Source organism: Schistocerca gregaria, chromosome 5 (assembly GCF_023897955.1).
Source record: "Schistocerca gregaria isolate iqSchGreg1 chromosome 5, iqSchGreg1.2, whole genome shotgun sequence".
Lineage (NCBI taxonomy): Eukaryota > Metazoa > Arthropoda > Insecta > Orthoptera > Acrididae > Schistocerca > Schistocerca gregaria.
Window position 1 is genome coordinate 532,099,095 of NC_064924.1, and position 16,898 is coordinate 532,115,992.

A 16,898-nucleotide genomic window follows, 5' to 3' on the forward strand; every position below is an offset into this window, starting at 1 on the left:
TAAAACAATAAAAGAACAAAGTAAATGCTTTTGTGAACTAGCAGGGAGCAAAAGTGGAAAAGATCAGCTGAAAGTCATTGATTATAACTTTTTGCAATGGCTAAAAGAGGAAGATTCAAAGGTAAATAACAAATTAAATTTCGAACTCACACAAGTTAGGAGTAATATGAGCACTGCTGCCATATCAAATTGAGATGATTCTGGTGAATCTGTTAAAGCCAGACTTGTACAAATTAAACAAACTTTAAGTAAAGATTTACCAGTATTGCATGGTCAGATGACTGCAGATTGCTAGCACACAACAAGAAATATCTGCAATCATAGGTTTAGTTCAAGGTGCAGCACCAACTGCAGACCCATTATGTGTGTGTGTTTAATTCATCTCATAACATACACAATTTCAGACCATATGACCAACGTACAGGAGACATGTCAAGGTTGCAATTTGCTTATTTAAAATTTTGTCACACTTACAATAATACTTTGTGGAGAATTTACTTTCTTGAAATTTGTCAAACTAACATTATTTATGTCTACTATACCTATCATAACATTTTATTCCATTTTAGGGATCCAGCTCAAAGTATCACTTCGTCCTTTGTGAAATCTTCTACAGAGTAGTAGCGTCATTCAATTAGAAATTCATGTAACTTGCTTTTTAAAATGTTTATCTTCATATTCATTATGTCACACCCTTTTATTGTGTTGTGAATTTTCATGGTTATATACTGAAGAGTCTGAGCATGCAGTTGTAAGTGATGAGAGGTGAGCATAAAGTTTTGTTTATGTCTTGTGTCATATGAGTATTCAAAATGATTTTTTTAATAGATCTACTCTGTTGCATAGGAAAAGAACCACCTCAAAGATACATAAAGAGGGGACAGTTAATATTTTTAGCTCTTTAAATAATGCTCAACATGATGCCCTTGGCTGCGCAGAAAACATGATGTGAATGATTCTTTTTTGCTACTTTAAAATTCATGTAACGTTTTCGAAGTTTCTCCAAAAAATTGCACCATGTCAAATAACCAATTCAAAACAGCTATAATATTATACTTTCCTGGTGCCCATATCAGTAGCATAGTCTAGAATTTCCATTGCAAATCCAAGGTTGTTTAATTTATTTGGTAGGTATTCTATGCATGGAGAGCTGCACCAAACCAGTCTGACGACTGAAGACCAGAACAACAACAACAGATATTCTATACGATAATACCAACTCAAAGTTCTGTCTAAGTTTATTCCCAGGAACTTGACTGAGTCAAGTTCTTCCATTTTTCGATTGTTGTGAGTGACACAGATTTCTTCAGTTTTTGAATGTTTTGTTTTAAAACTCATTATGTGGGTTTTTGAAATTTTTAGACTTAAGCCATTTAGACTGACCCATGTTTGCAGGTTATTTAACATACTTGTGACACTGTTGTATATTGTCAGAATTTTCATTTTCAATTAGGACAGAAGTATCATCTGCAAACAAAGTTAAATGATTCCAGAAGGAGACTTTCACTCTGCAGCGGAGTGTGCGCTGATATGAAACTTCCTGGTAGATTAAAACTGTGTGCTGGACTGAGACTCGAACTCGGGACCTTTGCCTTTCGAGGACAGGTGCTCTACCAACTGAGCTACCCAAGCACGACTCATGTCCCATCCTTACATCTTTACTTCTGCCAGTACCTCGTCTCCTACCTGCCAAACTTTACAGAAGCTCTCCTGCAAACCTTGCAGAACTAGCACTCCTGAAAGAAAGTGCTTCTGTAAAGTTTGGAAGGTAGGAGAAGAGGTACTGTCAGAAGTAAAGCTGTGAGGACGGGGTGTGAGTCATGCTTGGGTAGCTTAGTTGGTAGAGCACTTGCCCACAAAAGACAAAGGTCTGGAGTTTGAGTCTGGGTCCGACACACAATTTTAAATCTGCCAGTAAGTTTCAAAGTTAATGAGTATTTATGTTGAGAGGCAAGTCATTTACATAGAACACGAATAATATGGGTCCAAGGATTGAGCCTTGAGGAACACCTTGTTACACAGTTTTCCATTCTGAGAAGTGATCTGCTCCATTTCAAGTGATTACTACCCTTTGTTTCCTCTCCAAGAGATATGATTAAAACCATTTCAAAGCAGTATCCCTTATTCCATACCTATTTGAAAAGCGTCAGGGTATGGTTTACAGAGCCAAATGATTTTGTAAGATCACAGAATATTCCTGTGACATTAGCTTTCCTATCTAGAAATAATTTTTTCAGTAAACTCATTTATTGCATCTACTGTGGTTTTGCCTTGCTGGAGGCCAAATTGGTTATGTCAAATGATATCATTCCGTGTGATGAAGTTTTGTATCTGTAAAGCAGCAATTTTTTCAAATATTTTTGATATGACAGGGAGATTAGAGATGGGGTGATAATTTCCCATATTATCTTTTGAACCTTTTTTAAACAATGGTTTTATTTCTGCATATTTCAAGAGATCAGGGAAGTAAGCCTCTTCGGAGGATGTGTTTATTATGAGAGAGAGAGAGAGGATGAGCTATTATATTGTAAACTTTTTTAATTAGTTTGGTGGGTACCCCATCCCAACCAGCAGAGGTTTGGTCTTTTAAGGAGAGTATGACATTTTCAACAAATTTTGCTGAGACTATGTTGAATTTTTTGAGACATTCACTGACATTGCCTTTTAACCCAAAAGTATTTACTTTCTGCTGATAATATTCTATGTCGAAATCAGATTTTGCTACTTTTATGAAGTAATCATTGAAGCACTCAGATTTTCAAGCTGGATTTACAATTAATTTTTCCTTAAGTTGATTTCTGAAACGTCTTGTTTGTGATTTTTGACACATAATTCAAACTTAACTTTAGACCATCCTGCCCTTGTTTTATTTTTCTGCCCTAGAATGAATTTGTTTTGAAGCTTTCACAACTTTTAAAAAAATAGTTTTGTAGTTTCTAACATATTTTACAAAATGAAGATCTTTGTTGTACTTATATTGATTGTGTAGCTTTCCTTTCCTCTCACTCAATATTGTTATTCCAGGTGTGATCCATATTATCTTACTTGATGTTTTGTTGCAATATGATCTTGGTGGGAAAGTTTCATTAAATACTTCAAGAAAACTGTTTAAGAAAGTACTAAAGTATTCATTTGTTGAATCACCATCCCCAGTTAACTTTACTTAGTTTCTCATGGAATATTTCAATATTTGTTTTGTTGAAACTTCTTTTGATATATTTTCCTTATATTATGTTTATCAGTTTATGACAGTGAGACAAATAAGGCTGATTAGAGATTAGATCAGTTTTTTGTTCCATAGATCCATCCTAAGGACATATTCATGGATGTGGAACATGTCAATATTTTTTAAAGCTGAAATAACAATACTAATAGTATGAATATATAGAATACATCATTTGTTTCTATTAAAAAATTCGTCAATGGAGTAGAAGGAGTTGACCACTAGTAAGTCTTTCAGGCTCTGTTTGAACTGATCTTTATTTGTAACTAAATTTTTTATGTTTGTTGGCAAATTATTGAAGGTGAGTGTTCCTGAGTAGTGGGCCTCTTTTTGAACTAAAGTAAGTGCTTGTAAGTCCTTGTGCAGATCATTTTTGTTCCTGGTATTGTATGTATGAACTCAGCTGTTTGTAGGAAAAAGATATATATTATTTAGGACAAATTTCATTAAGGAGTAAATATACTGAGAGGCAGTAGGTAGTACACCCAGTTCTTTGAAGAGATTTCTACAGGATGCCCGTGAATTTACTCCACAAATAATACGTATTACACGCTTAGGGACTCTTAAAACTTTTGTTTGACTTGAAGAGCTACCCAAAAATATTATACCGTATGACAATATGGAAAGAAAGTAGGCAAAATATGCAAGATTTTTCATTTTTATGTCACCTATGTCAGCTAACACTCGAATTGCAAATACAGATTAGTTAAGGTGTTTCTGCAGTTCTGTGGTGTGCTCCTCCCAACTGAATTTATTATCAAGTTGTAATCCCAGGAATTTAAGACTGTCAGCCTATTCTATCTGCTCTTCTTCATACTTAATGCATATGCTGGGTGGAAACCTCTTACAGGCTCTGAATTGCATATAGTGAGTCTGTTTGAAGTTTAATCTCAGTGAGTTGGCTTTAAACCATTTATTAGTACCCGTGAAAATATGATTAGCAGATCTTTCTAGAACTACACTCGACATACTATTTATTGCAATACTTGTGTCATCTGGAAACAAAAAGAACTCTGCTTCTGGCAGTGTAACTAATGAGAGATCATTGATGCACACAAGAAAAAGTAATGGCCCTAAAATGGATTCTTGTGGGACACCACATGTAATTTCTTCCCAATCTGATGATGACTTAATTCCTAGTCTTTAGGACTGACACCCTTTGTTTCCTGTTAGCGGGGTATGACTTGAAACATTTTGCAGCACTGCCTGTGACACCACAGAATTCTAATTTATTTAAAAGGATGTTGTGGTTTATACAATCAACTTTGACAAATATCAGAACCCTTCAGAAATCCAAACTGTGTTCTTGATAATATGTTATTTGTGGCCAGATGGTTGAGAAGCTGCCTGTACATTAATTTTTTCTGAGTGATCAGAAAGTCCTAAGTCTAGACAAAATTAATGTGCATTATCAAAGTAGTAATTTGTTAGAATGTTGTTGATGCATGTTACTGAGTGAATATTTTCGCTGGTGAATATCAAAAAATTTAGTTTAAAACTAGACTTTTTAAATGAATCAATAAATTTTGTTGATTGTTTATTGTTGTTTGCAGTGTTTATATTTAAGTGTGCTGCTATTAGAATTTTTCTTCTTTTCTTTCTTTAGCTTATCTAGCAAGCACTGGAATTTAGAGAGGAATGGCGTGAATAAAGCCCTATCAGGAATTCTATAAATTGAAATGATTAACATATTAAGGTCTTTAAGCTCTATGCAGCAACTTTCGAATATGGAATCCTCATCTAAACAATTAAAAACTGTTTTCACTTCATAGCTTATAGAAGAATTCAGGAGTATGCAGCAACCTCCATGAGATTTTTTTCTCCCTGACATAGCTGCTTGCAGCATTGAAGTTTTCATTTTTATTAAAATAATTTTTATGTTTTTACTTTCTGAGAGAAGAATTTGTAACTCATCGAGTTTGTAGTTTAGTCTACTGGAGTTCGAATTTAAGCCATTTATATTCCAGTGCATCAAATAAGAATTTTTGCTTGTTTTAATGGTATTAAGTGTACATTTTCGCAGACACTCTTTAGCAGGTTTCTTTTCAGCTAACAGGCATTTTTCTTTTATATTCCCCCCAGTAAAGTGTTAATCCCACTGTTTTTCTATGCCGTATGATAATGCTGCAGCTTCTAGTTATTTGTTACTGAGCAATGTGCTATATAACATACTGGCAACCTCAACATTGCACAACATGGACAATTCTAGTTTTATCTCACAGAAAAGAATGCTCTACATCCAATTGTATTCATTAGATCTTTTGAAGGTATGGTACTGTCATCTTGGTTCAAGCACCCTAAGATATATTTTGTGGCAGGATATGTACAAAAAGATGGAACCTTTTGGGTTACACAAATAGTTGACTGCTGTCAAACTTACGAACAATTTGAGTGAACCTTTCAGTCAAAATATCGGTTTTGCAATTATCAAGAGAAACTTAGGAAACGGTTTTTAACCTAGAACAATTCAATTCTTAACAAGGTAGCCTTTGCCATTGCTTTGGAAAGGATTTAAATAAAACAAATTCCTTTGATGAGCCAATCTCACACGAAGTTGTGCTGAGAATTTTGAAGGGAAAATTGCCTTTAGATATTCGTGAAAAGCTAATACATTTTGAGGAAGATGACCAGAACACTTTATGTCAGTTCTAGACTCATTTTGCCTTATACACAAAGATGTGAAGGCCAGTAAGAAGGACAACAATGGCTATAACAGTGTACTGCCACCAAGCCAGCCGCATGGGCAACAGCATGTGAACGTCCAGTTCCTTGACTATCACTATTGAGTGGTGACATCACAGCTGATGGCTTTTGGGTATAGTGCGAAGCAGTCTGATCATTACCCATTGAATTTGAAGAGAAATAATAACATGACACATAATAACAACAACTGGTATCATCCTGTCCATCTAGGAAACAACGATGGAGGAAATTACAAGAGTGCTAATAATGGGTACTGGCATGCACACAAAGCAAACCAGAACCAGAGAAACGAAAATAGTACTTAACACAGCATAGCCAGGCATTGCTGGTCCACTTACAGAATCAGTAGACGCAGGCATTACTGGATGCCCTTGGACAGCTCGTCCAGGGTCAAGGTGCAATGCAAAACGATGCGGCAGCCGCCGCTCCACCGCTATTGCAGCCACAACAAGCACTTGCACCAACCTTCAGACCTTTTGATGCTGCACTGGAAAGCTGGACGGAGTGGTCATGCCAATTTGGATTTCATCTCGCCACATACAGAATTCAAGGTAATGAGCGGCAGACTTTTCTTTTGTCGTCCATCAGTGTGCAAACCTACCGTGTGATAGTCAAATTATTTCCCCGATGTGACGTAGCAACTCTGTCCTATGAAGAAATTTTGTCTGCATTAGATGCGTATTTCAAACAATCAGTCAATGTAGTTGCGAAACGGTATACTTCGTTTCGTACAAAACGTACGGCAGGTCAGACTAATCGGGAGTGGGTTGCAACCTTGCCAGGCCTTACTAGGGATTGTGCTTTTGAGTGTCAATGTCGACTCCCATATTCAGATACTGTCGTACGTGAGACAATTGCACAGAACCTTTCTGATGTTCGTATAAGGGAACAGATTTTGAAACTAGTAAATCCCTCCCTTCAACAAGTGATGGACATATTGGATCGGCAGGACACACTTGACTTTGCTCAGGAATCATTTGAAACTTCGCCAGCAGTGTGTCAGGTTAACCGGCCCGCCGGGCGAGCTGCACGGGGCAGTAAACAGCCCTCGCGCCCGGCCGCGCCGCTGCCGCCAGGCTCTCAGCCATGTGTGCCGCGCCGGCAAGCATATGGAGTGCTTAAATCATGCCCGCGGTGCGCTTCTAACATTCTCGTGAGAATTGCCCGTCACGCCAAGCTATATGCTTTTATTGTAATGGAAAAGGACATGTTCAGAGTGTTTGCCAGAAAAAGCTCAAATCGGAAACTCAAAACTATTCCAGGCCCTTTGCTTCGCGCCAGAATCGGAATCGAACCAAGGATACTCAGTCTCGCGAAACTTCGCCCATGGAAATTCATGTAGTTCATTCCACTCCGCCAATTGCCACTCTCTCACAGTAACTGTGTTCGTCCCACAAATAGTGTGCGTCGACATCGCCAGAACTCCCGCCAAGTCGCAAGTGGTTTTGTACCAGTGTCAGTTCATGTTGCATGAGACAGTCGCTCTTGTCATTAGCAGGACAATAAACTTTTTGTAAACTTGGACATTAACGGCAAAGTAATACCATTATAGCTCGATTCCGGAGCTGCAGTTTCACTGATCAATCAAGACACTTACAAACAGCTGGGCACACCTCCGTTGCGTGCCACAAATGTTCAGTTAACTAGCTATTCAGGTCAAGAGATGCCTGTGTTAGGACAGTGGAGCCTTCTTGCAACATACAAAGGACAAACAAAACTTGTGTCATTTTACGTCCTTCGTTCTTCTTCTGCTGTGAACTTGTTTGGTTTCGATTTATTTCAGTTGTTTAACTTGTCTATCGTAAATTAGGCCCTATCAGTGAACCGGACTGTGCCTTCAGACAGTGTTTCTCGTCTATGTGAAGAATTTGCAGACATTTTTGCACCGGGCCTCGGTTTCGCTAGGAACTATAAAGCACATTTGCAACTGAAAGTAAACGCACAACCGAAATTTTTCAGAGTGCGCTATGTTCCCCACACATTGCGGGATGAGGTCGCAAAAACATTACACGAATTGGAATCACAAGGTGTAACTGAACGTGTGCAGGCTTCTCTCTGGTCATCACCCTTAGCAATTTTGCCAAAACCTACGGGAAAATTGAGACTTTGTGTGGACTTCAAGGCAACAGTCAATCCACAACTAGTGGTTGCAACTTTTCCTTTACTCCGCCCGGAAGTTCTTTTTGACAAACTGTGCCCGGGCAAATATTTTTCAAAGTTGGACCTAGCAGATGCGTACTTGCAAATACCGGTGGACGAATCCCAACGCGTTTGGTGGTTAACACGCATCTTGGTTTGTATCAATTCATACGACTGCCATTCGGGTGTGGATCCGCTCCTGCATTGTTTCAGCAATATCTACAAACTGTCGGTCCCTACTGCAACAAATTATCTGGACGATATTGTGATCTCCGGAAAGACAGAAGACGAACATTTAGCCAATCTCAGAACATTATTTCAGGTCGTGTTAGCTTACAGAAGGACAAATGTGTGTTTTTTGCTCGTGGGTTGCCATACATGGGCCATGTACTCAATGCCCAAGGCATACGTCCCAGTCCCACGCACTTCGTGCCATACAAGATTTGCCTTCGCCGCGAAGCAGCTACAGAGTGTGCTGGTAAAAATAAACTATTATCACAGATATGTGCCGCATGCCTCTTCCATTTCAGCTCCGCTTCATCGCTTACGCCGTTAAGGTGTTCCATTCGTCTGGACGACGGACTGCGAACGCGCATTTCGCCAGTTGAAATCGGCGTTGCTTTCCAATACTTGCCTTACGCCATTTGATCCCGAGAAGCCCCTTTTGTTGATGGTAGATGCATCGGATTTCGGGATCAGTGCTGTGCTTGCGCACAAAGATGGCTCGCACGATCGCCCTATTGCCTTTGCGTCCAAATTGCTCTCGTCTGCGCAAAGAAATTATCCACAGATCGAGAAAGAAGCATTGGTTATCATATTTGGTGTTTCATGACTTCTTGTATGGTCGTCACTTTACCATAATCACAGACCACAAACCTTTGACATCGCTTTTTCATCCGAACAAGCCTGTACCTTCACGTACAGTGCAGAAATTCATTCGCTGGTCTATTTTCCTCTCACAGTACCGCTACAATATCTTGTATCGGTCTACTGCTAAGCACGGAAACGCCGATGCGTTGTCCCATTTGCCTGTTGCTGAGGATAGGGCATTAGATTCCTCCGAACTTACTTGCATGTTCATTGATTCGGAAACCGATGATGTGGTCGAATCGTTTCCGATTGATTTTCGTCGTGTAGCTACAGCCACGACTGCCGACCCTGTCCTTGCTACCGTTCTGTGTTTTGTTGCTATGCAATGGCCCTTGTCAAAGTCACGGATCGGGGACCCGTTGGTTCGCCGATTTTTTGCTCACAAGGAGGTCCTCTGTCTTAAAGCTTCTCCACCAAGGACATTGGGGTATAGTGAGAACGAAACAACTTGCTCATCAGCAGTGTATTGGGTTCGGAATCGATGCCACAATTACGAATATGTGCTCTTCTTGCATGGTGTGTGCTGAAAAACAGTCAGCACCACCGCGGAAATTCTTTGCATGGCCAAAAGCCACTTTCCCTTGGCAACGCGTATACATCGATTTTGCTGGTCCATTTTGGAAAGCTCAATGGTTGGTTGTGATAGATTCGTTCAGTAATTTTCCTTTTGTTGTCCGGATATCTTCCAGGACATCATCTGCCGCCATGCAAGTGTTATCTGCTATCGTTTGCATTGAAGGTCTTCCACAGACAATTGTTTCCGACAATGGCCCACAATTCATGTCCGCAGAATTTCAGTCATTCTGCAAAACCAATGGAATTCAACATCTGACGTCTGCGCCGTTTTCGGCACAGTCAAACGGTGCCGCTGAACGATTGGTCCAGACTCTCAAGTCACAGATGTTGAAGTTGAAAGAGTCGCATTCTCGGGAGGACGCGTTATTGCTCTTTTTGTCCTCGTATCGCTCTCAGCCCCGAGATGGTCGCCCCCGGCTGAGTTTCTCCACGGTCGCCATCATCGAACCTTGATGTCTTTGCTACATCCGCCCCATCAGGTTCCTATACAGCAGCAGACACCTGCTTTTGCCCCAGGCGACGTTGTCTACTACCGCCACTATCGAGGTTCACGGCGTTAGCTCGAAGGGCGGATTCTTCGCTGCCTCGGACGTGCTATGTGTCTGGTATTGGGGGCTTCTGGTGATGTGCGCTGGCATCTCAATCGCACGGGCTCTGCCGCTCGCCGCCTGCTTTCAGCGACAGTGCCGTCTGGTCAGTGCCCCGGGGACCCATCTACTAGATCGCCTCAGCTCAAGATGTTACCGACGCTGCCTTCCATTTTGCCCCATGACGACGCTGCCGTTGCTGCCGCCTGTTCTCCCGCCGGCGACGCCTGCAGTGGACGTGTCACTGCAGCCGCTGGGCACCTCCCTGGATGACGCACCGCCGATCGCTTCCCGTGCCCAGTTGTCCTCTGACATGGAACTCTCGCCCGCTCCGGACCATATGTCGTCTTCACCCGACAGGTGCCCCGGCCCGATGGAGGTCGACCCTTCGGCCCCTCCTGTCTCTCTATGGGCGCATACACAGCATGTTGGCGTGCACCCTGGAGTAGGTTTCCAGGCGTTCTCTAGCTCCCCACGGTCCGAATGGCACAGCCTCGCCTATTGTTAGGCTCCCCTTCTCGTCGCATACATCAACATGGGGTCCTCCTAATGGCAGACAGAGGCCTTATACCACTACAGTACACTGATTTGCAGGGGAGGAATGTGGTGTCACCACCAGACACTGAACTTGCTAGGTGGTAGGCTTTAAATCGGCCATGGTCCACTAGTATGAGTCAGACCCACGTGTCGCTACTATCAGTGATTGCAGACCGAACGCCACCACACGGCAGGTCTAGTCTAGAGAGACTCCCTAGCACTCGCCCCAGTTGTACAGCCGACTTTGCTAGCGATAGTTCACTGACTACATATGCTCTCATTTGCAGAGATGACAGTTTGGCATAGCCTTCAGCTACATCATTTCTACGACCTAGCAAGGCACCATATTCTTTAAGAATGTGTTCTGCACTGATAATATTGTGAATCATGTACCGTCAATAGCGACGTTCATCATTAATGGATTAAAGTTAAGTATCAAACTAATTACATCCGCTTTCTGAATTCTAATTGCTTGTCATGTTCCAGACCTCACGTCAGTATAGTCCTTCCCTCCTCACGCCAGCCCTCGTGAACTAATACGGGTGCATTTCGGCCTCCTCTACTAACACGGTGTTGGCTCTTCAGCCAACACAACATATACACACCTGATGACAATCCTAACTACATACCACAGATCTGATCATCGAACTGACTGCAGCACAAGCAACACCATTGCAGAATTTCAAATAACATAAAGAGAATGAATAACACAGACACCAATGCATAGTGCTTGTTACGAACATTGAGATTATAGAGACTGAATTGTGCTGTGCAGCAATCACAAAACTTGTGTGATTATGCTACAATGAAAGTAGTAAACAAAATAAGACAAATGAAATTTAAGAAATATCATCTCCCTTGGCAAAAACCTTAACAGTTGTTGAAAATAAATATAAAAAACCTTTTTAAGTGTATGGCCTTGAACTCAATGTCAAGAAAGACAATTCTGTATTTCTATGTCTAATGTTTTTCTTTCAGCCCAACCATTGTGCATTGTGCTGCAGTATCACTGATTCTGTTGTGTGCTTTTTTTCGTGATTTATGAACTTGTTGAGCATGTGAAGCCTACCTGAAAGACATCCTGGCCATGCTAGAACAACATGTGTCAGACCAGATAGACAATTCTTTGATTGGGTCCTACTCCCTGGGCTGGTGACACCTGGGGTCCTATGCTGACTGTCATGTCCTAACACAGGATACAGTGAAGACAGGAGGTTTGAGGTCAGTCTGCAACTTCTGAGTAGTGAGAAGCAAATGCAAAAAGATAAATTTCCAGTGAAGGTAGGTTGCTGACTTGGATCAGTGCACTCATGTGTTCAGATCTTTCTCCTTCTTAGCTTTACCATCATACAATCTCTTAATTATTTCCATTTGATCGTCATCTTTGAAATTTTCAAAACACATTTTGTAACAACTCCAATAAAATAGAATGTTGGAGCAAGATACAATATACTTCACTTAAATATTTGGTAGTAAAATGAAGACAAATATCACATGAAAAAATGTATGTAAAACTTACTTGCATGGTGGACCAGACTGTTTTGCTGGCACAACAAATCCTTTAGAGGTTATGTACCACTGTCCTAGTGATCTAGCTCTCTTGCATCTTTCTTTGACATGCTCATCTACATTTCTTACATCTTTTCTTCTACCATGCACTTTTTCAGTTTCAGAGTCACTATCACTCATTATGCGACGAGTCTACAAACAGCAACTTATGTAAACACACTGACAATAAAGTGAGTCATTAAAACTGAAACAGTGTGTTTAAATGGCACTTACTAGCATTGTTGCAACATTCTTTGCCTGACATCTGGATATTCTTCTCTATTCCACTAATTATACTTTATTTATTTTATTACTTTATACTTTCTGTATTATTACTGTTTGTTCTTCCTATTTTCACTCATCAATGAGTGGAAAGCTCCAAAATTAAATGTATATCTCAGCTTATTTTTGAAAAAAATGGACTTTCCTCCTTTTACCAATCAGTGATTCTGATACAAACCTTTCTTTTGTTAACATTGACATGGCTATGACAATGCAGTTCTAAAGTGAGCAAAAGACAATACCCATGTAAATAAAAGAAAAACTACCATTTTTTATCTTTGACCTAACGTGTATGTCAAATGAAATTCTTATGAAGTACATTATTGACTTGTTAGTGTAAGTGTTTCTTAGTTGGAAATGAGTACAGACAATTAACAGGCACCATCTCACTGCATGTTGTATGATATTACCACGACAGGCAATAAACTGTGTCAGTAGAATTCAAGAGGGATGTATGATCGCCCTTTCTCAGAATTAATTGCTATATCAACTATTCCTTAGATGGAATGACAGAATGTAGTGGAGCTAATACATAATCTATCAAATAAATGTGTGGCATCTTTGACATGAAGCGACACTTCTTTGATTATGCTCTTTGGTTTTTTCCCAAGTCTTTGTGTTCTTGCACCAAATATGACACCCACTTCTGTATTCACTCTGTTCAGTGCTGAGATAAATGTTAATTCTTACTCTGAAACTGCGTTATTACAGTTCTATGCCAAATAATACCCATAGTGGTGACCCCGACTTCAATGTTGTGCATTCAGAAATTATTTTGGGCTTATTTCCATCAGTAACAGCCTCCATGTGTTGGCCCACATTGTCTTGAAAACAATGGATCTATCAGTGTCATTTAGTGCTGGCTTTTAACTGTGCTTGCATGTATGCAAGTTTTCCTAATGTGCAGTTGGTTAAAAGTGAACAATTTACTGGTCTCTGGCATACCAGTGGCCATTTAACCACCACTGGCCTAACATGGCCACCATAAAATGCTACTACACAGCAAGGCCCGCCATCCAGACTGTGCACGCTGCTCACCGACATTGTGAATTATAATCGTGTGAAGGACATGGCGTTTTACTCTCCAATTAAGCAGTCACCTTCTGGTGGTTTTGATGTGCAGACACAGTTCAAGAACTATAATTCAAGGCAACACTGGTTGTCTAGTCGCACCTTCTACCTGCTCCTGTAATGACATTGGCCATTTCTTCTGCCCTGGCCTCCATACCAGCCCTCCCGTGGCTGCTTTTTGATCGCCTTCCACCTGCTGTTGCAATGGCACCGGCCATTACGCCCACACTGTACCCACCTCTAGGCCTGCATTGGAACACATTGTGCCGTCGGCTCACTCCACACTGTGTGTTGCTTGCAGCTGCCCCCCCCCCCCCCCCCCACACACACACAGACCTTGGGTGATGCAGCATTCATCACTACTGCACTCCTGGCGTCGCGGGCTCCCTCCACGATCAACACAGATCTTCACCTACCACCACCTACCACCTAACATGTGTTACCCAGCAGATTTCCTAAGCTGCCTGTGTTGCAAAAGGACAACCCTAGGACTTGGTTCACACTGGTGGACCATCTACTGGATATCCATGGTATTTTGGTCAATGACGCACATTTTATCTGCCTGATGAGCCATCTCCATGCCCATCCAGACCTCATCAGTAATCTGCAACTCTCGCCGCCCACCTCACCCAAGTATTGAATGGCAAATACCACGATGAGCACCTTGATGACTCCACATCTTCACAGCTTTGGCGGTGCATTCATGCATTAATTGATGATCAAACATTACCAGATGCAGAGCTTTGGACTCTGTGGTTGGTCAAATTGCCATCGGACCTGTAACTACACCTGATATCACACATCACCAACCCTCTTGAGGTTTGCCTACGCATGGCCAATCGGCATACACAGTCATGTGTCACTGACACTGACTGTCACAGACTACATACCCGTCACCACCAGTTGGTATAGTTGTGCCTTCAGTTCTGCACTCTGCCAACAGAGACCAGTGTGCTCGCCTCAGCACCTTAGCTACCTGTCAGGAGCTGCCACCTAGTGCCCTACAGGAGGCACTGCCTGCGGCCCCCAACAGCTGTCAACCTCACCTGAGCAGCAACCTGATTGGCTTCCTGTCCCGACACAGTTAGCTGCACTGTGCTGGTTCCATGCTACTTATGGGAATGCCACCCGCAACCATCGTGCACCTTGCGCCTTTCCCAACTGAGACAGGTGGGCACGCTTAGGCTTCACATCTCGCCATGACTCTACCATTCGATGCTGCACCACTTGCTCCACTGGTGCAGCACCTCTACGCCACTGACTTGTCATCGGGCACTCATTTTCTCATTGACATCGGCACCGACATCAGTGTCACCCCAGCCGAGCACGCAGGCAACATGCTTTCTCCTGCTAACCTAGATTTGATCACTGCAAATCACTCTTTCATCACAGTCCATGGCTCCACCAAGATGTCGCTTCATCTATCACCAAGTGCGACATTTCCTTAGACCTTCCACATTGCTGCCGTGGATGGTCTTGTGTTTGGGTTACACTTTCTACATCATTGTGAACTTTCACCAGACCTGCAGGCCGCTACACTCTGCCACATGTCTAGTTCTATGTTCTGTGCTCAAACAAACTCGGCACGTCTCTGCTGTCCACCTCCTTGGCTATGCTTTCCACATGTGCATCTCTGTCCAAAGGTACTGCAGCACGTCACGCCAATTTACTGTACATCAGCATCAGGTTGACGGGTTCCGCACACATAATGCAGAGTTACAATCCTACATTGCAACTGCCTCTGCTGGATTGGCTCATGCATGGACCTTATGCAGCCTCTTTGCAGAGCTGCTTCTTTCAATGCTGCCTCCCTCTCCTTCTGTGTCTTCACTCTGCTTAGCTCCTGTGTCAAAGTGTACTTTCCCTGCTGCTGGTTCCACACCAATGCAATTGGACCAGCAGCCGCTCCTGTTCTCACTTCATCGGATGTTTTGCATCGCATGGCCACCGCGCCGTGCCCTCCATCGTCATCTGCCGCCAACGCCCCACCCACTTCACTCCGGGCCTGTCACTGACACACCATATTCTTGCTTCGTGGGATCCCTCACATTTTGTGGCTGCCGCACTGCGTCCTCAGTCATCGCCTGCTGCCGATGCTCCAGATATTCCATCCCGGCACACCAGTGTCAGTCCACTGCCACTGCTTGCTCCCCCCCCCCCCCAATCACCCCTCCACATGTGCCTCCCTTCATGGGCCTCAGCAATCAGCAACAACACTGGTCACCAAATCCGCACTATGGATGGCATGCCAGTACATTACAAAGCTCAACGTCTTAACACTTCGAAATTGGTATGAGCAAGTCTGGTTTCTGTGCAATGAGCAAGGCCTGTGTAGTTCCTTCTGGAGCCACTCCCCGCTGCTCCCTGCCAACCTGCCTCTGCCGTCACCTCACCTTCTGCTGCTGCAGTCCCCTTCGACTCACCACTGCCTGCGCAGCTGTCTGATGCGTGGGACACTGATGACGATGCGTCCGAGATGCACACTACACATGCCGGATGCCGCCTCCACCCACTGGGGCTGGTATGAGGATTTTGTTGTGTGTTGTGGATGTGTGCTAGCTCCACCCCACCATGCTCCACACTGTTGTGTGTATGGGGGGGGGAGGGGGGAGGGGGGGGGGTATCTCTGTGGCATCTCTCTGACATGAAGTGACACTTCTTTGATTATGCTCTTTGGTTTTGTCCCTAGTCTTTGTGTTCTTGTGCCATGTACGACATCCACTTCTGTATTCGCTCTGTTCAGTAACGAAATAAATGTTGATTCTTACTCTAAAAGTGTGTTTTTATGGTTCTACACCACATAATGACCACAAATGGTACTGGTTTTTTTAGCGAGAGATCTTGTCTCCTTCACACACTCTCCCACTTCTCCTGTCTTGTGATAGGTGCATGCTGTAACTAGTAAGTGCAGTATTTTCTTCATGTTTGTGCATTTTAGGACAATAGACGTATGTTAAAATGCAAAACTCATGTTACCTAAATTTTTTGTAACTGTCTTGTCCTAAGCCACTTATTATCTGTTTCAGCTTTAGCTGGAGATGAACAGTATGGAATTCTTGATATGGTGATGCAATTGATTGGCTGCCATTACAGCTGCCTGTATGCAAATTTGCATGATCAATCAAAGAACCTCCCTTCATTATCATTTCATGATTTATGAAATCTTATTGTGATTTCTTGCACCCATTTTAATGCATCCCAGATTTGCTGATTTAAATGTTTATTACTAATCTGTGGCCTAGTATTACCTTATTAACAACTGTCTGTTAAAATTAGCTACACCAATCATTTCATTTCCTTTATTTCAAAGACTAATTGTTATATTAGTACTTCTCTCTGAAAGGCTTATAATTTTTTCTATA